This window comes from Hyaena hyaena, unplaced genomic scaffold (assembly GCF_003009895.1).
Source record: "Hyaena hyaena isolate Hyena2069 unplaced genomic scaffold, ASM300989v1 scaffold_28, whole genome shotgun sequence".
Taxonomy (NCBI): Eukaryota; Metazoa; Chordata; class Mammalia; order Carnivora; family Hyaenidae; genus Hyaena; species Hyaena hyaena.
The window spans coordinates 596,400-622,854 of NW_024080660.1; the positions used below are offsets into that span (position 1 = coordinate 596,400).

At 42.7% G+C, this 26,455-nt stretch overlaps 2 long non-coding RNA genes across 4 annotated transcripts; one reads left to right on the top strand and one right to left on the bottom strand.

Annotated features, from left to right (window-relative positions):
* Positions 1-18,198: 18,198 nt before the first annotated feature.
* Positions 18,199-25,590, top strand: LOC120228947. Of its 3 annotated transcripts, XR_005527633.1 has the most exons (5): positions 18,199-18,466; positions 19,760-19,827; positions 21,945-22,193; positions 22,466-22,682; positions 25,340-25,590. It is a non-coding gene; the product is annotated as an uncharacterized LOC120228947 (long non-coding RNA). The 3 variants fall into 3 exon arrangements; XR_005527634.1 differs by lacking the exon at positions 21,945-22,193 and having other exon boundaries at positions 18,208-18,466; XR_005527635.1 differs by lacking the exons at positions 18,199-18,466; positions 19,760-19,827; positions 21,945-22,193 and adding an exon at positions 22,217-22,465 and having other exon boundaries at positions 22,546-22,682.
* LOC120228948 lies at positions 19,698-25,333 on the bottom strand. Its single transcript, XR_005527636.1, has 2 exons — positions 24,193-25,333; positions 19,698-20,592 (listed from the first exon to the last, which is right to left on the bottom strand). It is a non-coding gene; the product is annotated as an uncharacterized LOC120228948 (long non-coding RNA).
* Positions 25,591-26,455: the final 865 nt, after the last annotated feature.

Here is a 26,455-nt window from a genome sequence, read left to right on the forward strand (position 1 = left end):
CTGTGTCTCCTTCTCTTTCTGCCCCTCCCCTGTTCATGCTCTGTCTCATTCTATCTCTCAAAAATAAATCAATGTAAAAAAATTTTTTTAATAAATAAATAAACATTAAAAAAGAAAATTATGAAACTCTGTATATTAAAATTGGGAGCTCTAGGGGTGCTTGGGTGACTCAGTAGGTTAAGCATCTGACTTCAGCTCACGTCATGATCTCTCAGTTCGTCAGTTTGAGGCCCACAGGTTGTGCTCTGTGCTGACTGCTTGAGGTCTGGAACCTGCTTCAGATTCTGTGTCTCTCTCTATCTCTGCCTCTCCCCCACTTGTGCTTCCCTCCCTCTTTCTCAAAAATAAATAAACATTAAAATAAATTAAAAAAATAAAATTGGCAACTCTGGCTCTGTACCAACTCCTCTTTTTCACTAATAAACTCTATAGACAGCCCCTTTTTGTTTTACTGGTACTCTACGGTAATAATGCCCCTAGACATGTCTTCCGGCTTTATCAAGCTCTGCGGTAGGTGGGGGCATGCATTAGCATTCCGGTTTTCTAAGTGAGAAAGCAGAGGGCCCAAAAGTTAAGTGATACAAACCCAAGTCCAGTGCTCTTTCCTTTGAACCAAGCGGCCTCCAAGAACAAAAGTAGCAACAGTGGTTTAAGCATGCCAAATACTCATTTTTGGCTGAGCCGCCAACATGAGAAGAGTTTCATACACTTGATCTTATTTAAGAAGGATCAGCTAGCCAAGTGTGCATTTGATACATGAATCTTTAAAAGGAAAAAAAAAAAAGTCAGGAGACTCCATCCTTGGATGTTCAAAACAATCTTTCTGCAAAGTGCTAGTGGGCTCTAACACGCTGCAGCTTAGTTCCTGCATTAGCGAATACAAGGCAGCCCTGGCCTTCTGCAAACTCCCTGTATGGCCAGGGGATTGGCAACATACAAACAAAAGCTTAAAGACAAGAAGCAGCATACTAATGAGTGGTATGCGGTCCAAGGCAAGCCAAATACTCCACTGCCCAACAAGCCGAACAAAGGAACTATCACGGTGAGGAGACATAAGGCATTAATGCAGTCAGCCAACACATATTCACTGGGCACTTTGTGTGCCAGGCAGTGTTCTAGGCTCTGGGGATACAACAACGGCACAGAGCAGGCAGCCTGGTGCAGTGGACGGAATACGTCAAATACAGCATCACCCGCCACCAAGCCTATGTGAACATAAATCCTGCTCTACCTCTCCCAAGCCAACAAAGCAAATGATATAATCTCTGAGCCTCCATTTCCTCAGTTATAAAATGAAAGACATGTCTAGCCCATTGCATGAAATTGGGTAATGATACACAGGAGTCCAACAAATGTTATTAATGGAAGCTAATAACCAAGAGAGCACTAATGTTCAAGAACTATGCTAGTCACATCACATGCCTTAGGTCATTTAATTCTCAGTGTAATCTGAGTACTTTTAGATGGTGAAACTGAGGCACAGCCACCTGTCCAAACACCTACAGCTATCAATGGTCAGAGCCAATATTCAAATCCAGGGAATCTGTCTCCACAGCTGGTGCTGATAAGACCCTAAGCTACACCACCCTCGTCTCTCCTCCCTTTTCAAGCAATTTTCAGTCCAAGTTCTGAAGGACACCCAAGATGTTTACACACCTCCCTCAAGATTCTATGTCCAGTGGCCTTGCACCTAACGCTTGCTCTCTGCTTCCATTTATAGCTTCCCTTTTGTCTGTTGCTTCTGAACAGGGCTCCACATTTGAATTCCCCCAACCTTTTCCTCACTACCTGGCAGAGCCAGAGTTCTTGACTAAACCAGTGAGTTCATCAGTACTTGAATACCTACTATTTCCGTTCCAAGAACACAAGGCATAGTGCCCACATTAGGAGAGCTAAACAGCAAGTCGATGTCTATCATTCTTTTATTATGAAATTGGGTGCATATTAAATCAGAATCCCTGCTTTTTCTACACAGGATCTTAATAATTATACATGGTACATGTCTCTCCCAGTCAGTTGTCCCTCTGAGCTTCAGTTCAGAATGACAGAAATGACAGGTTATTTCTTGGAGACATCCTTCCCCAAGGCTTTCCAAATGGATTTGAAAGGTGCTTCAAAGCGAGGGTAATCTCATAATTTACTCTCCAAACCTGACACTACAGAGTCCAAAAGTGGTGCTAGTAATAATTATACAGTCTAAACCAGGGCAGTCCTTGGCAAACCAGAATGCACAATTGTGACCCTGCTTTGCCGTTTCTGAATTGGTTCCTTTCCAAAAACCCTCCCCTCCCTGTCCAGTGGAAGCGTGGATCCACTTTACTGATGGTTAAACATTCCATTTGCCACACGCTTGCATCACATATGCCCCAACTGGCTTGACCTAGGTTGTGCGCTCAACCTTGATCCAATCACTGTGGCCAGGAAATGGAATGTGAGAGATTGGCTTAGCCAAGTTCAGAGTGGAGTCTCTGCAACATGGCAAGAGTAGCTGACCATTCCCACTCTACCAGGTAGACTCTGAAGGTGGTCACCATGAATCCCCCTTCTGGGGTCATGCATAATCCCCTCCCTTTGAGAATAAGCACAACTTGTGACTTCCTCTAACCAATAGAACACAGTAAAGGTGACAGGGCATACATAATTATGGCTAAGAGAGTAGCACCTGTCTTGCTGAAGTCTTGTCTCTCCCTTGATGGCTTGATAGAGCTAGCAGTCAGGATGAGGGCCTGTCTGGCAAGGAACTGAGAGTGACCTTACGATTCTGACTCCAGTTACATGTGTAGGTATTTTCCCCACACTAAGCAATTCTCCAATTGTCCTACAATTCAACTCAATTCTGACACTGTCTATCTGGAGATAGTGTCAGATCCCATAGGTTGAGGGCTCAGTCCTACAAGATTGCTCCCTACCCTCACTTTAGACACCAGTTGCAAGTCCAGGTTGTCAGTTGTCACTGACAAGCTATAGATGGGAGGTTTCATTTAATTAGTTTTCTAGAGTGGCTCACAGAACTTAGAGAATATTTTACTTACTAGACTTATTATAAAAGGATATAATTTAGGAAGGGCCAGATGAAAGAGACTATGGGGAAAGGGGTGGAGCTTCCATGCTCTCTCCCAGCATGCCACTCTCCTGAATCTCCACATTTTCATCAACCTGAAAGCTCTCTGAACCCCACCCTTTTGAGTTTTTGTGGAGGCTTCATTAAATAGTTGTGACTAATGAAATCATTGGCTACTTCCAATTGATGAATTTAAGCTCCAGTCCCTTTCCTCTACTGGGGGGTCAGAGAGTGGGACTGAAAGTTCCAAACCTCTAATCACACAGCAGGGTCCCCTGGAAACCAGCCCCCATTCTTAGGTGTGGACTAAAAGTCACCTCAGAGGCATCTGGGTGGCTCAGTCAGTTAAGTGTCTGACTCTTGATTTCAGCTCAGGTCACTATTTCATGGTCATGAGATCGAAATCCACATTGGGCTCCATGCTGGGTGTGGAACCTGCTTAATATTCTTTCTCTCCCTCTCCCTCTGCCTCTGCCCTGCTTGTGTTCTCTCTAAATAATAACAGTAACAACAGCAATAATAATAATAGTCACCTCATAACAATAGGCATCTTTATGGTTTTCATCACTTAGGAAATTTCAGTGACTATGGGAGCTCTATGCCAGGAACAGGGATTAAAACCAAATATTTATTTGTTATAAGTCACAGTCTCACAGACCTGTAAGAAACTGAGGCTGGTTTTCAAACAATAGTTGGCAAGAAAAATCAGACCCTCAGTCCAGCAACTGGCAAGAACTGTGACGGGCCTGGAGGAACTGGGACTGGCCTCAGACAGCAATCAACAACCTGCAAGGAACTAAGTTCTGCCAACAACCATGCTAATTTGAAAGCAGATACTTTCCCAGTCAAGTCTCAGATCAGAACACAGCCCCAGTCCACACTTTGCAGCTTTTTGCAGAATCCAGCTAAGCTGGGCCTGGACTCTTAACCCACAGAAACTGTGAGACCTGTTTTCTGAGACACTAAGTTTATGGTAAGATCGTCATGCAGCGGTAGATAACTAACGCATCCACAAAAATAAAACTAGAGCACTGCTGTCACAGAAATGGGGAAGAGATGTTGGATGACAAAAACAACAATGTCCAGCACAATTACAAATAATGATTAAATATTTGGTATTTCTGTTCTGTCATTTCCCTCAACAGAACATGAATATCAAATTATGTGTGTTATGGGTTATTAGAAAATAAGTTCACTTAACCATTATATTTTACCCCCAAAAGCACATGTTAGGGAAAAACCCAAATGTTTACCTTAAATATATACAATTTTCAGTTGTCAACTGTACCTCAATAAATCTGGAAAAAATGTAATCTTTGATTTCCAACCACTCATCTCAGCAAAATTATAGTGGCCATCTAATAACTGTAGTTAAAACTGACTGCAATCAGTATTATATGGTTCAATAAGATTAATTGAAAAGAAAGAAAATAACCATAGTTAACCGTGATAACCTTTTATGGAAAAGGATATAACCATAATAAAATCTTAAACTAATTAAATAACAATTCATATATTATTAAAAGTAATCTGTATTATTAGAGTTCATGTTAACTTATTCCCGTAAAACACAATATTTTAAGGAATAATAGTTTCAATTTATATATATATGTACATATATATACACACATATGTGTCACAAATCATAAATACACTTGATGAATTTTTAAGTTTGATGAACTTTTAAAAGTAAAAATAAGCATGTAACCACCAGCCTCATTATGCCCAGTCAAATACATCTACATAAATACCTAGAAGTGAACAAAACCCTATTTTTTTAATGTTTTATTTATTTCTGAGAAAGAGAGAGGCAGCGTGAGCAGGGGAGGGTCAGAGAGAGAAGGAGACACAGAATCAGAAGCAGGCTCTAGGCTCTGAGCTAGCCATTAGCACAGAGCCTGACGTGGGGCTCGAACCTGACGTGGGGCTCGAACCCACGAACCGTGAGATTATGACCTGAGCCGAAGTCGGACGCTTAACCGACTGGCCACCCAGGTGCTCTAGCAAAAGCCTATTATGTAGATATTTGAAGTAGAGGGCCCTCCTTCCTCTCTGGCAACCCTAGATATTACATGGATATGAATTATTACACATCAACACAAAGGTAATTTTTCAAGGAGGACAGGAAGGTGAAAATAAAAGAGCAAAAAACTGGAATATATATAACATGTATTGGTCTTATGAATTTATTAAAATATATACATTATTAACATGGAGAAAATATATATTCCTTTCCCAACTATATCAGCTCCTATGTGTACACATATATGCAAGCCCATACACGTATATTAAAAACAAGAAGGAAATACACCAAAGTTGTAACATGGATTATCTTTGGGTAGTAGGATTGTTGTTTCTTTGTTCTCCCTCTTAAGCTCTTCTGTGTTTTCCCATTAGTTCATAATGAGCAGTTATTCCTTCCAAATCAGGACAAACAAGTACTTTTTAAAATAGGGAATTAATATGGGTTAGTTCAGAATAAAATTTAAGCTACTGTTATGTACTCGGAGGTCCTGCCCCAGGCCACCAGACAGGGCTGTCTATCGCTTTCAGCAGGATGAATGGGGAGGGGGTAAGACAAAATGTGGAAATAAACAGAGGCGAAGGCAGCCACCCCAGGTTCAGGAGCATCTTGGTGTGAGCCTGAACAAGGAGGGGAAGGGGAAGGAAGGGTCTTCCAGGCAAATCCAGTCCCTACCAAACTAGAGAAGGGAGGAATCCAGACTGGCACCAGGAAGCCCATGCATGTAGGGTCCCAAAGCCCAAATTACACTTCAGGGAGTGATACGAACCTAAGGGGAGGGGACAAAGTAGAGCAAAGCAGAGAAGAGAATATGATTAAAGACATCATAAAATGCAGTGATGCTGTTAACTGTGCTTTCAACAGATGATTAATGGCATGTAAAAATATGTGCAATTTAATATTAAAGGTAGTTACTTAAAGATTATCTTCTTTTATACAAAAAATACACACACTGGAAAAACCCTATATGTTAATAGTAATTACCCCTGGAAGGTAGGATTATGGGTGAGTTTTTAGTCCCTCCTTCATTTTCCAAGTTTTCTATAATGAGCATGTATTATTTTTATTCTCTGGGAAAAGAAAAGATAAATGTTATCACACACATATACATAAACGGCAGGGCCCCAGATCTCGGAAGGGCTGGGGTTGCTGGAACAGAAACTTAGAAATAGGATCAGAGCAAAGGTCCACGTGTGCAGCTCTAAGGGCCTCAGGGCCCCCAACACAAGGCCCAAGCAGAGTAGGGATGAAGTTGAGCGAGCCAATACAGAACCCCTGAAGCCCAGTGGTCAGGACCTTGGACCTCCGAAGCTAGTTCCGAGGTTGGCCCTGATTAGAGCTGGGTTACTAACTGCCCCTCTGTGTCCCAAGACTGGGCAGAGGCCAAGCTTTTTGGTGGAGAAATGGAAAGCCAATGCTAGGAAATGGAGAGGAATCCCATACTCTCTTGCCACCTGGATTACTACCCTTATCAGGCCAGCCTTCTTGGGCCCTACAGGTGGGCAGCTGCACGTTGCTGGAGAAGACTCCACAGTCCCACAGATTTGGCCTTTAATTTCATGGTCCCTGACCTCAGTGAGCTTCCCCTGCACCAAGAAGGCTTCTTGCTTCCCTTTTTCCAGCAGCTCCAGTGGGTTCTCCCAACCCATAGCTTCCTTTTCAAATACCCACCACTTTTTCCGACACCTTCAACAGATAGTCCTGCCTCCTCCTTCTCTCGGGAACTGGAGAAGGGCCAGAACTCTCAACTCTCAATCCCACCCCTCCAACCCACCATCCTGCAGCCCAGCGTTATCTATATCCCGCTACCCCCCCCCGCCACCCCCACCCTATGCCTTGCTGTGTGCCAGGCACCGCATGCATGGGACATGGACGCAAATCAGGCACATTCCTGGCCAGCAGAAAGTTTGCTTCACATTTCCTCCCCCTTCTCTTGTCCAAGGTCAAATGTTGGATCTGGCCTTCAGAGCATCCCCTCCCAAATCCTCCAGGGCCCTGTTCTGTTAATCATCCCCCTGCCATGCCCTTGTATCTCTAATCTCCTTTTCAACTGCCCCTCCTCTGCTGTATAAAAACAGACTCAAGAATGTCCATTCTATTTAATTTTAAAGCATTCTCGTAGCCCTCACTCCTCTCCAGTAATCTTCCACACTTGCCCTCAACCCTTCAAGCCAACAGTACTGGAAAAGCAAGTGTCCCATTCCCACCTCCCTGCCCTGTGATCTGATCTCTACCCCCACCAGGGCTCTCAGCTGTGTAGTAGCGAAGAATGCTTTGGAGAAGTTGTTACATCCAAAGGACTTACATCCTATAGCCTTATCTGACTTAATTAAGATAGGGGAATGCCTCCTTCTAGAGTATCAGACATTTTTCACCGCTCTCTTTTTCTTGAAGCTCTTTTCCTTGGCCTCCAAGTCACTTTCCAGGCTCATACCTTTCTAGATTCCTTTTTGGACGCCCCTCCTCCTGCCCCATAAACATCAGTATTCCCTAGGCTCCACTGTTGGCTGTCCACTCCTACTTCTTTTTTTTTTTTTTTTTAATTTAGGGAGAGAGATTGAGAGCGTGAGTTGGGGAGGGGCAGAGAGAGAGCGAGAGAGGATCCCAAACAGGCTCCCTATTGTCAATGCAGAGCCCCATATGGGGTTCAGTGCTATGACGCTGGGATCATGACCTGAGCTGAAGTCAAGAGTTGGATGCTTCACCGACTGAACCACCCAGGCACCCTACTCTTACTTCTCACATAAGGTCCCCTTGGAAACAGTTCCAGACTCATAGCTTCAACCACTACCTACACACTGATTTATTTCCCCAACACATTCCCAGACTAGAGTTCTCTTGTGAACTCAGACCAGTGCAGTGGGGTCACATCATATCAGCATTTTACATAAGTGAATTCAGGTATACTCATAATGTAAGTTTTTTAAAGAGAGAAATAGGAGCACCTGGGTGGTTCAGTCGGTTAAGCGTCCAACTTCAGATCAGGTCATGATCTCATGGTTTGTGGATTTGAGTACTCTCACCCCTTTGGGCTCTGTGCTGACAGCTCAGAGCCTGGAGCTTGCTTCTGATTCTGTCTCTGTCTCTCTCTCTCTCTGCCCATCCCCCACTCATACTCTGTCTCTCTGTCTCTCTCACTCTCTCTCTCTCAAAAATGAATAAAACATTAAAAAAATTTTAAGAGAGAAATGAAACATTATAAATAGCCCAGGCTAATCCACAAAATGAGGGCCTGGCCTTTGGTGAACATTACTCTGTGGTTTTCTTGGGCATCTCATTCCATAAATGCCTGCAATGTTGAACACCAGCCAGAGTCTAGTGCTTCAAGACACTCTGAGCCCCAAACACAAGCCAAGAACTTCATCTCATGTTCAACTAAAGCACTGGAGGAAAAGCTATCATTCTTGGACTTGAATGTCACTCCCCAACCCAGTGCCTTCTTAGGATATTTTCAAGTATAGTTTATGCAATTTTCACCTCATACCATAACTCAGTCTTAGGAAGGTGTAAGGTCTAAAGTCAAGTATACTCAAAATTACTCCCTGGGAAATCACTTGAATTGTCCATAACATACAAAGTTGATACATATAACCCTATACAACAATATGAGTGTATACAGTAATGTCCAAAATATCAAAACAGTATGTTGGGGAACCTGGCTGGCTCAATTGGTAGACCATTTGACTCTTGATCTCAGGGTCGTGAGTTTGAACACCAAGTTGGAGGTGGAGTTTACTTTTATTTTTTATTTATTTTTTAATGTTTTTATTTATTTTTGAGAGAGATGGTGATGAAGCACAAGCAGGGGAGGAGCATAGAGAGAGGGAGACACAGAATCCGAAGCAGGCTCCAGGCTCCAAGCTGTCAGCACAGAGCCCAACACGGGGTTTTAACTCATGAACCGTGAGATCATGGCCTAAGCCTAAGTCAGATGCTTAACCAACTGAGCCACCCGGTCACCCCTAGAGTTTACTTTTTTAAAAAGGGAAAACAGAGTATGTAAAATATTTTGCAGTTGACTACCAGATGAGATAGTTCACATTTTGAGTCCTTGCTGTGAGAAAAATACAGAGCTAAATTACATAAGTAAAGTAAGTTTTATTCACATATGATGTGATCTTAATGTATAATCAGTGCTCCTTAGTTCCTCTCTAAAGGGTTCCAGAAAAACCTCCCAGAGTAGAGGGACTTGAGAGGATGTTCAGAAGAGGAGTTTGCCTGGTCACCCAGTTGGGTAAGCTTATTGCAGGCTTACCACAGCATCAAGCATCTCTTTCGTGCTCAGCCAATGTTAAGTGAATTACAATGAGGCACTATGAAGAAAGAACTCCAGGCCTGGAAGAGTTTTGGCAGAAAATACCAAGTACCTTCAGCATTGTGGAAGTGTGCAAGCGTGAGTCAGGGACATGGGTCTGGGGAAGGCCAGGTGAGAAGTGTTTGACGACGGTCTGAATAGACAGGCAGAGCCCACATGTCACATACATCCCCAGATGCTGGGCTGTGGCAGAATATTAGGTCTTTGGTGCTAAGCTAAGGACTAGAAAGTTCATTCTAGAATTTTTGGGAAGCATTTGCACTGTTTCAAGAAATGAAGTGACGGGATACCATTGACACTTTGCGAGCTGGACTCTGGAGAGAGCACAGGTGGGTGTAGAAGGAAAATAGAACAAGGAGGCCCTTTCGGAAGTTAGGGAGAGGTGACCCTCCCTTAGAAGAAAAATAAAGACACGGCTGTTTAGTCCTCAAGGCAGCTTTAAGGGAAAATAATCATAAATTAAAACATTTAAACGATTTGCCCCATAAATTGATGATTTGCTGCTTTACTGAGATTAAAATCCTAAAGTATGCGTTCCTTCCACGCTCTGTGTTAAAATGTCCCCATATCTTAATAATTCTGTTTTCTCCCATTTGTGCCTCCGAATAAACACTCTTCCTTCTCATTCTTCACCCCAGCCCGCCACGGATCCTGTGCCCATGTTCTAGAAATTAGCCCTCTTGCTTTGATACCCTCCTCCCTCTTGTGCCCATTCCCAGAGCTGGGATTTTTTTCCTTCTTGAGCTTCCTGAGCCTTCTTAAGGTCTCTAGAGCCTAGTACCTTACCCTTTTCCTGCCAGCCTTTCTTCCCTCTCCCTGCCTGATCTCAAAGCAACCCATGCCCAATGCCTCACCACCCACTCCCCCTAATTAATGCCAGGTAGTCTGGTCTCGATCCTCCAGGGCCTCCTGAGGGCCCTAACTTTCTAGCAGGATGGAGCATGTACACAAACAGCACACCCCAAGGCAATGTCAAACAGCGCAAATAAAGGGCCAGGGAAGAGAGGAGGTAGGCGAGGCAGGTGATGATTTGAGCTGAGGAGGAGCACAAAGGAGCTGGCATGTGACCCGTGCCTTGAGAGACACGCCGTCTCGCTCTCCTAAGTGACAAATTAGGCGAAAAAGGGAATTTGTTGTCCCAACAGCAGAGAAGTCCAAGCAATGAGCCCAGGGTTCAACCAATGCCTCTCAGGGCACATTCTCCCATCCCTTGCGCTCTCGGCCTGCTCCCATGTTAAGCTTGTTCTCAGGTTTTTCCATGGCCGTGACAGCTCGGGCATCAGGCAGCCGTCAGGTACCTGTATCAGTCCTGAAAAATGGCTGACTCCTCAGCTTAGGTCACATGCCTCTTCTACAGTTTCACTGGAGACAGTGAATGATAAAGTGCATTTGGGGGAAAAAACACGTTTCTGTAGATGCAAAAAGGGTATGTAAAAGAAATTGTAACTGAAAAAGAAATTGGAAATGAGACTGGGGCCTAGAATGCCATTCTAAGACTGTGGGGAGAGGGGGGCTCCTTGGTGGAGACAGGGGTGTGTGTGATTATTTTCTGGCATTGAAAAATGCCTAAGAATGTTTGTCATTGAACAAAACAAGGGCCAAGTGCAACTGAAAGTTTAGGAAAAAAGACTGACCATACTAAGTAAAACGAATCGAATAGGAAATTCCTTGAAGTACATGGTCATGACAGTGACCTTCCTAGACTGATTGGGGTAGAATGGTTGTCTCTTCGTCATCAGTGGCAGAGGTAAATAAGCAGAATAATGCCTTCTCTAGTAGGAAAAGTGGTAACCATTTCTTGTGCAAAGACAGTGAGCTAAGACAGAGATTTCTGGGGAAGGATGGTAGGGAAGCAGGAATATAATCATAGTTTCTTTTTTTTTTTAATGTTTATATTACTTTTGAGAGAGATAGAAAGAGACAGAGCATGAGCAGGGGAGGGGCAGAGAAAGAGGGAGACAGAGAATCTGAAGCAGGCTCCAGGCTCTGAGCTGTCAGCAGAGAGCTCGATGCAGGGCTTGAACCCACAAACCATGAGATCATGACCTAAGCCGAAGTCAGATGCCTAATCGACTAAGCCACCCAGGCACCCCAATAGTTTCTAGTAACAGAATCTTCCACTAGCAGTATACCCAGACTGGCTATTAAAATATTAAAATGTTTCTCTACCCATCAGTAAATAGTCACTACCCTAACTCCCTCCCAGGGCCACTGCCTCTTAATCCCAGTACCTGTACCCAGAGACCATCTCAAGTTCCGACAACCACGGCATTACACTTGACCCACAGAGGGGTTCCAGAACCTCCTGCTTCATATTATGGTCCATGTCTTGTGCAGAATGGTTGATACTGGTGCCATATTGATTGTTAAATATTTGGGGAAGGCTGGGCCACCAGAGAGGAGCTGAGGGCCAAGGGGCTTCCTGGAATGGGCTAGAGTTCACTTTGTCCCTGGCAGCCTAACGCCCCATTCTTCACTAGGTTCACATTATGCTGAGATGCAGATACTCACCAGCCAACTTGGTGTTGAGAAATTATCCGCATTATTGTAATCATTTTATTGCTTTTTTAGCCTGCTCTGGGCAACCATGAAATTTAAGCAAAAGTAAAATACAAAAAGATGAGTGGCTAACTCGGATTTGCCCTTGGATTACTCTACATTTAACCAAATCACAAAAGAGATTAGAGAGCTTCCATTTGACCCAGAAAAAAAAGTATAAAACCAAAGTGGACAATGACAGTATAATCTATTTATAACCATCCTCTTAGGAGATACTGAATTTTGTAAAAGGCTGAATGTTTTAGGAAAAAGCCAACTCTGGCAGGAAGTAAATAAATAGAAGTGGCTTGTGCTTGCTTGCTCATTTAGCAAAGTATTCTGAAACAACTTTATCCCCAAAGAAAATTCTTAGGCTTTTAATATTCAGCCTAGAAACATAGTCATTCTTTAAACTGTGCAAGAATTGAGTTTGGAATAGCAATTTTGTGGTGAGTTTTTATTTTTTAGAAAAGCACTTAGAAGACAAGAGAAAAACAAGAAAAACACTTTGGCAGTATCTCAATAAGGTAAACACAGAATTGTCACATGATCCAGCAATTTCACTCGTAAGTATATACCCAGAATAATTGAAAACAAGTTTTCAATTAATAACTTGTACATAAATGTTCGCAGCAGCAGGCCACACAGTAGCCAATGGGTGGAAATGATTCAAATGTCCATCCGTGGATGAACAGCTAATGAACTGAGATGTGGCACATTCATACAATGGAATACTACCCGTCCATAAAAAGGAATGAAGTGCTGACCTCCACTACGATGTGGACAAACCTTGAAAAGCCTATGCTGAGTGAAAGAAGCCAGACACAAAGAGCCACGTATTGCGTGATTCCATTTTTATGAAATGCCCAGAACAGGCACATCTGTACAGTTAGGAAGCAGGGGCAATGGAGGAGAGAAGGGGGAGACAGGGCGCCTCTAGGGTGATGAAAAGGCTTTGGAGTGAGATAATGGCAATGGCTGTGCAGCCTTGTGAATATACTAAATGCCACTGAATGGTACAAGATGGTTACATTGATGAATTTTGTCATAGATACTGTACCAGAAGAAAGACGTCAGGCTCTGTGCTAACAGCTCAGAGCCTGGAGCCTGTTTTCCATTCTGTGTGTCCCTGTCTGTCTGCTCCCTCCCCGTTCGTGTTCTGTCTCTGTCTCTCAAAAGTAAATAAATGTTTTTAAAAAAACGTTTTTTAATAAAATAAAAAAAGAAGCGAGGGGGCACCTGGGTGACTCGGTCAGTTAAGCACCTGACTCTTGATTTCACCTCAGGTCATGATCTTGGTTCACGGCATTGAGCCGCACGTTGAGCTCTGTGCTGACAGTGTGGAGCCTGCTTGGGATTCTCTCTCTCTGTCTCTCTCTCTGCCACTCTCCCCTCAAAATAAATAAACTTAAAAGGAATTTTAAAAATAATAAGAAAGAAAGAAACAGAGAGAGAGGGAGGAAAGGGGGAAGAAGAGAGAGGAGAACTGGGCTGTGAGATCCTGAGGATAGGGGTTCCCTGGCCAGCAGCTCTCAGGGAGCCTCAGCCCCAGCCCCCCTTCCTAAAGCGCGTGCCTCTGGCCTTCTTCATGTAGGAACAGCACTTCCTCCCCAGCTGGCATTCTGGGGGTTTTTCTTTTCCCCAAGAGCTCTCTAATTAGGTTTTTAGTCTTCAATATTTAACTTCTTTAGTCACACTGGAAAGACTCTTTTCCTGACACTTTACATAAAGGGACTAGGGACAAACTACTTTTTGTATAGAGAAATAAGTCATTGTTCCATCCAACCAGAAATGTTTTGGCTCTGTTTTTAAGTGGAAGCTTGTAACAAAATCGGAGCCAAAGAAGTTTCAGGTAAACAAACAAACCAACAATCTTCGACAGCCATAGATGACAGCCTTAAGGCGGCTGGGGTGTCCAACTCTCAGGACTGGGCCTTGTGGAAATGGCGGCAAGTGAAGGATGGTTCTCTGCACACGTAGCCCATCGCCAAAGTCAACACAGAGTTTCCCTACTTTCAGTGTCCGTTCGTCCTCACATGTGCACGTTGTAAATATTTACGTCATTACAATTGTGCACGACCAGGAATAGAAACCTCTTGTTTCTTGTCTGTGGAAATTATGGAAAATTCTTTTACACACACACATACACACAAACAACATTCAGTTTTAGATTTCCTATAGATTTCTGAGTCAAAAACAAGATCTAAGGCTGCTATTTTAAAACCAAATTAGAGAATTTTTTATGACAGGAAACCGTCCTAACAATGACACCTTATTTCCTGAAAGCTACAAGAAAATTCCACATATTTCCATGCTGACTCTACCAGAACACAAAGGTACCAATCCTACATCTTAGTCACATAAATGTGAATTGCAGTTATCGTTTGAAACTAAGCGTGCTTTATATTCTGAAGTCTCACTCGGTGTTTAAGAAATATATAAAGGTTTAGGCAAACCGAAATACTGTAAGACATTAACCCTTGAGAGAGGTTCCGTTTTACTTTAATTGTAACTGAGATATCACTGTTGAATAACTGAAAGGCTCTCAAAAACCATTTAATCTAATTTTGTATTATTAATTTTTTTTAATTTGGTTAATGTTTATTCATTTTTGAGAGAAAGAGAGAGAGAGAGTGTGAGCAGGGGAGGGGCAGAAAGAAAGGGAGACACAGACTAAAACAGGCTCCAGGCTCTGAGCTGTCAACACAGAGACTGATACGGGGCTCAAACCCACAGACTGTGAGATCATGACCTGAGCCAAAGTCGGACACTTAACCGACAGAGCCACCCAGGCGCCCCTGTATTATTAATTTCAACATCCCTTCTAACAAAGTTTTCCCAGTATCTAGAAACAGGGCGTCTTCCATTCTCCTTCCTCGCTGAGCAGTAAACCAACACAAGACACAGGGTTTTCTGTAGTTTCTAAACATGGTGGGATTATTTTCTAAACTGGAGAGAGAAAATGTACGACCTAACCTGTCACTACCCGAACAAGCTCCCCAGAACACCTTTCCCATGAGGGGGGCATCAGCATGTCGCCCAAGTCCAGTCACCGCTTTGTACGATATCCCTCGTTGGAGGGTCACAGAAATCTACTATCAAGAATCCTGCTCTACTTTGTTTAACTCAACATTCCCCCTACTTATTTGACCACTCCTGTTTTCCCAGTAACATGATTAACATTCCACAGACGCCTCAGGCCCTGCTGGTCTGGTCAGTTCTGCTAAATTTATGGCCCCTGATATTCTGGACAATCATGGTTTGAGTCGAGAAACATCCTGGTTTATCAAGATGTTTGAGCTTTGCAAAGTAATGCTATCCCCACACCCGCAGAAAGCCCATTTATCAGTCTTTCTGTCTTTATCCCATTTCTGGTCTGTTAGGGCTCTCAAGTCCCTTTGATAGAAAAGGGTCCTCCAGCGATGTGGGGCACCTGGGGTTTGAACTGAGGGAGTTACCAAAATGCCACTACCAAAAAAGGAAGGCACCCATGTTTTCCACCCGCCCTGCTTTCCTGTTAGACGCCAATGTGTGTGTCCTGTTACCATAGCAGGGAAGAGCTTGATCCAAGATCAAACTGCCCGGGTTCAAATTTCAGCCTCCACTGTTTAATAGCAGTGTTACCCCGGGCAAATTGCTTTGCCTCTCCGAGGCTCAGTTTTTCATCTGTAAAATGGAAGAACAATAAAGGTGCCCACCTTTTAAAGAAAAGATTTTAATGAAAAGATTAAAAATGACAATGCATACGAAAACACTAAGAATGCTGCTCTGTGTACTTAATAAACATTGACTGCCATTATTCCTCCTTCCTCTGACCCTCCTTCTTAGCTATGCAGTTGTAACAGCTGGGACAGAGGAGAGGAAATGGTGGAAAAGGAAAAAGGGCACCTGCAGTGGGGCGCCTGGGTGGCTCAGTTGGTTAAGCGTCTAACTTTGGCTCAGGTCATTGACCTCACAGTTTGTGGGTTTGAGCCCTGCATCCAGCTCTGTGCTGACAGCCCAGAGCCTGGAGTCGGCTTCAGATTCTGTGTCTCCCTCTCTCTCTGCCCCTCCCCAACTCCTGCTTTGTCTCTCTCTCTCAAAATTAAATAAACATTTAAAAATTTTTAATAAAAAATTTAAAAGGGCACTTGCAAATATTTTAGATGTAGTTACACTGAGGTGAAGAAGACAGATAGGCAAATGCAGAGATCAGAGCTTCTAAGCCTAGCAAAGTAACAGGCGAGACCCAAACTGAAAAGGATTAGAAAATACACATCTAAGGAACAGATATCCATTTACGAGAGCCTGCCTACACTTCAATACCTACTGCCTTCAATACTGATTCTGTCAGAGGCTGGAGTTAAGCTCCATGAGATGCATGGGGTTTCTTCCTGTTTGATGGCCACCATATGCTACCTTGATAGAAAGGTACAGAGCCAACGGATTAACACAAATTCAGTCTCCATGACTGGGGCCACACACCCCCAGTGCTCTGAACATATCTCCTGCAACTGCGATGGACAGTCCAAGCTTGTGCTTTGACTTACCTGGTAGAAGAAGAAATGGATGCTCAGTCAATATTTGTTGAATAAATAGATGTTTGAATGTAAAAGAGTTAAACATGCACATTAATAACTGAGGTAAAGAAGCAGAGAGACTATTAGTATTCAAACAATTCCTGTTCATCCTTTAGGACAGGGTTGGGCAAAGTCTTCCTGTGAAGAGCCAGAGAGTAAATATGTTAGGCTTTTCAGTTTACATAAACTCTATTGCAACTCCTCAACTCTGTAGTACAGTTTGAAAGCAGCCATAGATTAGATGTAAATAAATGGATGTGGTCATGTTCCAAAAATCTTAATATTCATACACAGATATCTGAAGTGTGTATAATCTGCACATCACAAATTATCCTTCTTTTAATTTTCAACCACTTAAAGTCTTTATTTTTACTTATTTTGAGAGATAGATAGAGAGCAAGCCGGGGAGGGTCAGAGAGAGAGACAGAATCCCAAACAGGATCTGCTGTGTCACCACAGAGCTTGATGCGGGACTCGAACTCATGAACCATGAGATTATGACCTGAGCTGAAATCAAGAGTCGAACACTCAATCTGAGCCACCCAGGCACCCTGTATTTTTCAACCATTTAAAAACAGAAACATCATGGGGCGCCTGGGCGGCTCAGTCAGTTAAGCGTTCAACTTTGGCTCAGGTCATGATCTCACAGTTCGTGGGTTCGAGCCCCGTGTCCGGCTCTGTGCTGACATCTAGCTCAGAGTCTGGAGCCTGTTTCAGACTCTGTGTCTCCATCTCTCTCTGATCCTCCCCTGCTCACGCTCTCTCTCTCTCTCAGAAATAAATAAAAACTTAAAAAAATATTTTAAACAGAAACATCATTCTTAGTTCATAAATCCTATGAAAACGGGTGACAGCTGGATTTGATCTTTGCACTACTTTGACAACCCTGGCTTTAGGAAATGTAAGAGACAAGTAGATGAGGAAGTAGGGAGACGACAAAATATTTCTTGAGTATCTACCTTCTGCCAGAGACTATGCTAAGTGCTGCTGAGAATACAGCATGGAAGGGAAACAAGCAAACTCCCTGCCCTTGGGAATCACATGTTCTAAGCAGGAGATCCAGATAATAAACAAGATCATTTCAGGTTGGATATTCGGCATAGAGGAAATGGACAGGATAATGAAATTAGACCATTTCAGGGAGGCAAAGACAACACTTTCTATCTTTGTATTAGTTTCCTGTAACGGTAATAACACAATGCTGCAAATCAAGTGGCCTAAAAAACAGAAATGTAGTTCTGGAGGCCGGAAGTTCAAAGTCAAGGTGTCAGCAAGCAGTACTTTCTACAGAGGCTTCAGGGAGAATCCAACCTTTGCCTCTTTCAGCTCTGGCGGCCGTCAGCATTTCTCGCCTAATGACTACCCCACCCCCATCTCTCACATTGCCCCCTTCTCTGTGTCTTCTCCTGTCTGAAATCTCCCTCTGCCAAAGACACTTGTCATTAAAGTTAGGGTCCACCTGAATAATCTCCTCATCTCAAGATCCTCAACTGTATCAGCAAAGACCCTTTTTCCAAGTAAGGTGACATTTGGCAGGCTCAGATGATTCCTGAATGAACTTGGCTACATGACATCACAGCCTGCTAACAAACAAACGTAGACATCATGATCTACTAGAAAACCGCTGGTCTACAGCTATCACCGGAACAATGGACTCTGGCTAAAACCAGGGGCTGAAAGGCCACTGGAAGAAAGGATATTCACACAAACTCTATGTATCTGCCAACAGACTACTTGCTAATTGTCTAGGGGACAGGTGCCTTTGCAGTAAACAAGCCAGGTCAAATGCTTCTGCACCAAGTGATCGGGCCTTGCACTGACTTCACAGGAAGTGATGTACTGAGATATGCAAACTCACCTGCATAGATTTTCAACAGAAATGCATGACCTGAAATCTACTCAGGAGGAAACAAAGCCAAATCGAGGGACATTCTGCAGATTCTGGATTCTGCAGATCTGGATTTGTCAAGGTAACAAAATAAGGTGTTCTTTATAGCAAGCCCTAAGTTGTGTTATATTTTTTACACATGTCTCTTCTACTAGACCAAAAACTCCTAATGGACAACATCCATGTCTTACTCATCTGCGCATCCACAGCACCAAGAATGGGATATTAGTGAAATAATGCAATTTAAAGTAGGTACAACAGGGGCACCTGCGTGGCTCAGTTGGTTAAGCATCTGGCTTCAGCTAAGGTCATAAACTCACTGTTTGTGGGTTCGAGCCCTGCATTGGGCTCTATGCTGACAGCTCAGAGCCTGGAGCCTGCTTCAGATTCTGTGTCTCACTCTCTCTCTCAAAAATAAAGCTTTAAAAAAATAAAATAAATAAATACAGTAAGTACAACAGATTCTATTGAACTGCTTAACATACCATAGAAGACTAGTTAATAACTTGAAAATATGATCACAATATATTAAACGAAAAAAGCAGTCCGTACAAAAAGCTATGATCATTTGTGGCATGTTTTCAGGAAAAATGTGAAAGAATTTTCATGAAAGTGTTATTAGTGATCATCTGGGTGGGAGGATTATCACTAGTTTTTATTTTCTTCTTTTTATACATTTGTATACATTAACATTTATACATTTCATACATTTTCTAGAGTATGCATTACCTTGTAATGATGATGGCTAATTAGTAATGATACTAAGTCTATTCTAAGAAGTAAAAGATGTGGCCACCCTTCCCTTCCAAGCTTAATTAAAACACACTGTCATACCTAAACTGTACACTAGCATTTTATAAAACATTTGTTCTTAAGTATGAGTCCCCACCCCGAGACCACTTACGCATTTTCAAAATGCAAATACTTTGGCTCCACTAAGACCTAATGAATAAATACCTGGGTGGATGTCCTTGATAAAAATACGGGAGTTGCTTGTTAGCTTTGTATTCCTATATTAAGAACCAATGTTTAGGGGCATCTGGGTGGCTCAGTCGGTTAAGTGTCCAACTTCAGCTCAAGTCATGATCTCACAGCTTGCGGGGTTCAAACCCCGCATTGGGCTCTGTGTTGACAGCTTAGAGCTTGGAGTGTGCTTCAGATTCTGTGTCTCCCTCTCTCTCTGCCCCTCCCCAGCTCATGCTCTTTCTCTCTCTCAAAAATAAATGTTAAAAAAAATTTTTTTTAAAAAGAACCAATGTTTCAAAAAACAAACAAACAAACAAAAAGCAATGTTAAAAACTTAGGCTCCATTGCATAGTATGTAAAATTTTATTAGCACTTGTTTCTGAGACTATATTTATGTGTCTCTCCCCAGCATCAACCTTGAACTTCTGGAGGCAGGGAATTTTGTTTGATTCTTCTTCCTATGGCAACAACTGCTGTGTAAGTAGTGCATCATCTGTGTTAGTGGGATGGATGGATGTTTGCATGCAAGAATGAGAAACACCATTCACCTTGCTCCTTATTTCTGCCATTGTTTTGTGGCCCAAATCTAGCACACCTACCAGAAAAATACAGGCAAATAAAGTAACTCAAATATTTTTTTTTTGGTTTCCTGGTACATATAAAAGCTCTATTTACACTATACTGTGCGCTACTAAGTGTGCAATAACATCAAGCCGAAAACAATCATCTTAATTAAAAAAGACTGGTAAAAAAGGCTAACCATCATCTGAGATTTGGGAGAATCATAATCTTTTTGCTGGTGGAGGGTGTCGCCTCAGTACTGATGGCTACTGACTGACCATAAAGTCTGCCACATCAATTGACTTCATGGGTGATTTATCTGTGAGATGTAGAAATGATTGCATTTCACCCACAGTTTAACTTCTTTCAAAATTGGAGTCAATCTTCTCAAATCCTGTTGCTGCTTTATTAACGCAGTCCATGTCAATTCTAATCCTTTGTGATCATTTCAGCAATCATTACAGCATCTTCACCAGTAGATTCCATCTCAAATACTACTTTCTTTTTTGTTCCTTCTTAACAAACAATGCCTCATCCATTCAAGTTTTATCATGAGACCACAACAATTCAGTCCCATCTTCCAGTTCCACTGCTAATTCCAGTTCTCTTGCTAATATTCACATCTGCTGTTACTTCCCCCACTGAAGTCTTGAAACTTCGATCTGTAAAAAACACAATTACCTGCAAAACACAACCAAGCAAAGTACAATAAAATGAGGTATGCCTGTAATCATGGTAGGCAGCTAAAATTGTAACCCGACCAAAAACAGAGAACAATTTTAGAAATATGAAATAATTCTAGTAAGTAGGTATTCTGCATAGAAATGACACAAGGCATAAAGATATGGAGTTGTGTGCAAGATATTTTTTAAATGCAAACCAAACTTTCCTGTAGCTTTTGATCCATACCAGGCACTAGTCCAATACAATCAGGCTTTTGGCCATTATCCTTAATTAATTCAATTCTACATTAAATTCAATATTCTTCAATAACTCCCATTTCCAAAAATCCATTTGAGGTATTGATGTTAACATTTTATTAATAGCTCTGCAATACTTGTATTCTGTATAACACTAATATCGAGGATCCAAAAATAAGATAAACTGGAACTCAATTTTTCCTAGGCATACTTCAATCCAAAGTGTGTATGTGGCCAACAAATCACACACAAATCCATATTTTTATTAAGTGCTAAGTATCTATCAGATACTGTGGAAATTATGTGTTCAGTGACCAGGGAGGTGTTTGGAAAAATGACCACAGATTCTCTTCTTGGAGTGTGCTATTGCACTTCCCATCAAAAGGTAGAGTCTATTATGTCCTTGTGACTCGTGAACAAAAATGTGATGCAAGTGGTGACTTTAATTCCCCAGTGAGGGTTTCCTCTCCTGAGGTATCTGGGACCCTGACACCACCATGTGGATGAGCCTGAGCTAGCCGGCTGGAGGAGAAGAAACATGGAGACACCCCAAGGCTCTCTGGCCAGTTGGGAGACCTATCACAAGGACTTCCTTAGTTATTTGGCCACCATCTAACTCATTGGCTGACTCTAGACATGAAGCAAGCCCGGGAGAAATCAGCTGACCTGCCCAGACCAGAGTCACCTGACCACAGAATCACGGACTAAACACATGGTTGTGTTAAGCCACTAAATTGGGGGTGTAGGAGGTTACCAGTAACAGCTTTCTGACTAAAACTGAACAATAGTTTTACAGTTCAAGACACTAGTCAAATGAATTCTTATTTAGGGACTTTTTTTAAAGCTTATTTATTTATTTTGAGACAAAACACAAGTGGAGGAGGGAGCAGAGAGTGAGGAGCGAGGGAGAAAGCAAGAATCCCAAGCAAGCTCTGGGCTGTCAGCACAGAGCCTGCCGTGGGGCTTGAACTCATGAACTATGAGATCATGACTTGGGCCGAAGCTGATCATTTAACCTACTGAGCCACCCAGGCGCCCCTTTATTCAGGGACTTTTGCAGTATGCTCCTATAAAGTCAAATCTGCAAAGTCTCAATTTTATTTTGCCCTACAGGTAAGACAACACCGCTATCGGATGCCCACTGAGTGCCCTGAGGCTTGGGGGAAACACTACAACTGATTCAGCAAACATTTACTGAGCATCTATGGAGTCTATGGGGATACAAAGATGATCAAATAGCTCAGGCTCTGCTCTCAAAAGTCTTAGTCAAGGAAATGGAAAAACACAATAGTAATCAGAGGATTAAAATAAAATCTGATAATCTCTGTGAAGGAGTCAGGCATGCTGGAGGCAGCCAGGAGGGTGAGGAAAGAGAAGGGAGGCAAGACCTCCTGGTCCTACCTCCAAAGTCAGATCTGAGAGATAAAAGGAGTCAGCCAGGAGAAGTGGGGGATGGGTGTTTACAGGGTCAAGGGGAAAGGAGGGAGCAGGGATCCCATTTGTTATAACTTCAAGTAGTTCCCTGGGATTGGAAACCAGAGCACAGTAAAGGGAAAGCAGCAGACAAGAGGGGAGGGGGATGGCGACCGTCGCACGGAGACGTCATGCTAAGAACCTTGAATTTTATTTTGAAGGTAAAGAAAAGCCACTGAAGGTTTTTAAGGTGGGGAGATACCATGATAAGTTTTAGAAATGTGTTTGCTCAACTTGCCAGTAGTAAGAATGGTGAGAAGGAAGTGGAGACAGGGAGACCCAGGTGTCAGCTGCGCTACATGTTTTGGAATCGTGATGTCTGCATGGCTGGGAGGATATGGTGACGACATGGACATGGAACTGATGCATAAAACCCAGGTAGGGTGATTAGGGATAGGTAAAAGAAAAGATAACTGTTAAGGGTGGGTTAGGGACTTACTAATGCAATGAGGGAGCTAGTTTGCAGGTAAGAGTTGGAAGTTGAGTTTTGACATATTGAGTCTAGGGCACCCGCGGGAACCCTGGCTGGGAAAGGGCACCAGGAACGGGCTGCTCAGTAGAGACTTGGAAGCTGCAGGTGCAGACGTAAGGTGCTGGACATAGAGACGTTCCCCAAGAGCTTTTGGGGTCATGACACTGGGAAAGTAACCTTCCTTTCTGGTGTCTGCATCTGAAAATGAAGATATTAATCATCATGTGACAGGGATGTGGTGATAATTACACGTCATGATGTTAAACACAATACTTGGTACATGATAGGCAGTCGACACATGTTTATTGTGAATGAGAATCAAGAAGAGAATGTATTCAGTACGAAAGGGCCCAGGACAGGTGGGGATGTGGGGAGCTCCAGTATTTATGAAACAAGCTAAGGAGCAAAGGATACTGAAAGAAAATAAGTAAATAAACAGAAGAAAGTAAGAGAAGAGGCAGATAACCATTCAGAGAGCTGCTTACTAATATAAGCTTACTGTGTTCCAAAGAAGGTCATACACACTGACCAATAATTCCTCCTCTGTGTATCTATCCTAAAGTAATAATAGTTTTGTTTGATTGATTTTTTTGTGTGTTTTTTTTGTTTTGTTTTGTTTTTAAGAACAGGGGCACCTGGGTGGTTCAGTTGGTTAAGCATCTGACTCTTGATTTCAGCTCAGGTCATGATCTCATAGTTTGTGGGTTTGAGCCCCCATTGGGCTTGGTGCTAACAGAGTGATGCCTGCTTGGGATTCTCTCTCTGTCTCCTCTCTCACTTCCCCTTCCCCACTCTCACTCTTGTGTTCTCTCTCTCAAAAAAAAAAAAAAAACCTTAAAAAATTAAGAACAATATTTGTATAAAATGTTTGTTGTGCTTTAAAAAAAACAAAGAGGGGCGCCTGGGTGGCTCAGTCCCTTAAGCGTCCGACTTCCGCTCAGGTTATGATCTCATGGTTTGTGAGTTGAGCTCCACATTGGGCCCTCCGCTGTCAACACAGAGCCTGCTTCAGATCATCTAACCCCCTCCTCTCTCTCTCTGCCCCTCCCATGCTCACTCACTTTCTCTCTCTAAAATAATCATTAAAAAAATCTTAAAAAAAAAAAAACATAAAGAAAGAAGAGTTATAAAAACTGTGGTAAATTTACAAGACTTATAACAAGGGTGGTCGGTCCGAGTGAGCCGGTGATGAGGAATGAGGATGTTCATAAACCAGAACAAAATATACCAACTATTAATAGAGATCAGATAATATGATTTGAGAATTTCTGATTTTTGTTACTTCCTTAATTCATTAGAGTGAGTGTGTACTATTCATACTCCAGAACCCCTATGTGAAAAAATAAATAAATAAAAGAAAATGCAGATATTTCACTCAGGGTGGTGCGGGGGGAGGCGGGGGGAGAAAATACTCACCTTGCTTCCAATGTCACTCACAATAAGACCTCTATCTTTCTATTATGGTTTCTAATGATTCCGATGATTCCTCACCATATAATCTTCCTCCTGCCAAACTGTCGGATTGTTTGAGTTTTCCTACTTCCCACCCTCCTTCCCTCTGCTAGAATCCTGCCTCATAGAGATGAATGCCTGCCCTCTAACTAGACAGGCCTGTTTCCAAACATGCCTATCCCTCCAGCCCCGCCAGCCCCTCTGACCCACCTGGATCTTATCTCTAATCTCTCTTTCTAGTCAGTGACTATGGCTTTGTGCTTCCTTCAAGGCATTACTGTTTTCATTTCAGGCCAAAAAATACCCTCAGGTCATTCTACGGACAAGTGGGAGTGGAAGGGAGAAGCTTCAAACACTCTAAAATTATTGCAAAATTGTGTGTGTGTGCACATATGTGGGTTTTTTTGGGTTTGTTTTGTTTTGTTTCTTGAGGGAGAGGACCCATAACTTTCACCAGATTCTCAAATTTCCCATGACTCGAAAGACAGTAAGCAAGACCATTCAATTCTCCTTCAGCCCTTTTGTTCTAAGGCTCCTCCAGGGTTTACCCAGCTGGGTGCCTCTCCCGGGCCTGGAAAAGGGCCTCGTGCAAAACAGGTATTTGAATTCAACTGAATGGAGTAAACACAGACGTTGGCATTAACCAAGTTGGAAAGGGGGAAATGTTTAAAAGGAAGAAGAAGAAAAAAACAACACCCCCCCCCATTAACTCCTCCAGTGTAAAGATTCTATCACAACCCACACAAGCACAAAAGTGAAAGTGAAATCATTGTATTTTCTTAAAACCTAGGGCCTGGCCTGCCAGCAAGTCTAGGATTAGAGGATAAAGCGAAGTCGTGTGCAGTCCTCAATCTGCCCCTGACTCACTTCTATTTTGAGTAATAATTCTCTCAAACTCACTATACCTCATTTCCTATTTGTGCAACACGGAAAATAATTCCTGCCCCTTATCTACCCAGTGAGGAGGTCGTCAGGAAAACAGATGACACACAGAATGCCTTCTGAACACTTCATTAGGCAGTCTCCACAAATCTTTTCATCAGAAAGTCTGTGGTTGCAAAGGCCCGCTCAGCTGTGGTGCTTGTTTTGATGTCCCGATGCTTTCTTTCAGGTCTAAAATATTTCCAAATGTGCTCAAGTGTAACATCGACGGTAGGCAAAAGCTTCGGCTGGAATGCGCTCTGTCCACACTCCAGACCAGCATTTCTCAATTTTTAACCCATATTCCCATTTGATAAGCATTAGAGATCCCGCTCCCTCTTTAAACTTTGTATTAGGAAAACAACGGTTGTTCCGCACCCCCTTTTCAACGTACACACTTCTGTAATAAATACGACTCGCAATAAAAAGTAATGAACTATTGATTTGTAACAGCGTGGATGAATCTCAAAAGTGTTATGCTTAAAGCCAATGCAAAAAAGAGTACATTGTGTATGCTTTTATTCACATAAAATTCTGGAAAAGCAAATGACTCTACATGACAGATGAGCAGTTGCCGGGGGAGGGGAAGGGTGGTGGGACAGGAGGGGCTCTAGGGAAATTTGGGGGAAGGGGTGATAGAGATATTCCTTATTTTGACTGTGATGTTTTCACAATGCATGCACACGTCAGAACCACATATCTGCGTTCATTGTATGTGAAGTATACATCAATAAAGCTGTTTGTAAAAATTGTATACTACTGGCATCTGGGTGGCTCAGTCTGTTGGGTGTCTGACTCTTGGTTTGGGCTCAGGTCATGGAATCAAGCCCCGCATCAGGCTCTACAGTGAGCATAGAACTTGCTTAAGATTCTCTCTCTCTCTCTCTCTCTCTCTCTCTCTCTCTCTCTCCCCCTGTGCCCAGCTCTCTCTCTCTCTCTCAAACAAAATTTTTTTAAAAACTGTATGCCACTGAATTATATTCAAGGAAATGGAACCCTGTCCACCAAGTCCCCATAAAAATTATTCTAAACAATGAGCTTACCAACCCACTAAACTGACTCTCTGATTCATTCTTTAACCACCAAGACTCAGTACAGCAAGCATGCATTTAACACTCAGTACTCGCCATTTCCACGGAGGTCTGGTGGTTTCAGGCCCCATGTGCTCATTCCGTTCCCTCCCTGCAAGTGACCTCCTGCTTCTTTCTCTTGCTCTTCATGCTTCATTCCGGATGCAGCTTAGGAATCTCCTGAGGCTGAGTCAGGCTCCTCCTTGGGTTCCTATTGCTTCTGGGTATGTTTCTAG